The following is a 743-nucleotide window of genomic DNA, read 5'->3' on the forward strand; positions in this document are numbered from 1 at the left end:
GAGAGAATGACCAAAATCTTTGGCATATACCACTCTCTGTCACTGTCATAATGGATTTCTTTCAGCTCGGTGCAGAATTCACAGGTCATGATGTCAGGTCAGTTGAATGACTTGTTTATGTTCTCTTTGTGGTTTTGTTGCTGTAACCAGAGTGAGACCACCTGGTGCACAGTTAGTGGCTGGATTATAAGCATTTCAGCCTCTTAAGAGGATACAGTGCCCCAGGTATACCACTGTGATAACTATCAGAGACTGAAATATGCTCTTTGACCATTGCACCCATGATCCAAACCAATTAAAATCAAAGAATGAGCCAGAAGAGGAATCTACATGTTTTGAACAAAGTAAGCTATTTGTTAATGTCTTTGTAACTGAGTTTCTACAATATCAGACATATTTTTTCAAGTTCAGCAGGAGGTGAGCTGTCACACACAGTCCCCTGTCCAGCCACAGGATAGTCCAAGGCAATCCTCTTCTCTTAACCAACTTTAGGAGGTAGCTTAGAGATGTCTGTTGAGCAACAGTAGCCCTTGCAGTAAAGTTGGCTCTGGTAGCTAGTGTTTGACAGACATTTCTAATTATAACTTCATTTACATTTGTGCCAAGCCAGAGAAAGAACATTCTATCAAGAGATGCCCATGTAGAGGGTTTTACACCTTCTGAAAAACTCTTCTTTATTCTGTAGTACAAAGTAAGAGGCACAGACTAATGTTTACTTTCCAGTTGGTTATGGAGTGAGAGTG

This window comes from Lemur catta, chromosome 1 (assembly GCF_020740605.2).
Source record: "Lemur catta isolate mLemCat1 chromosome 1, mLemCat1.pri, whole genome shotgun sequence".
Taxonomy (NCBI): domain Eukaryota; kingdom Metazoa; phylum Chordata; class Mammalia; order Primates; family Lemuridae; genus Lemur; species Lemur catta.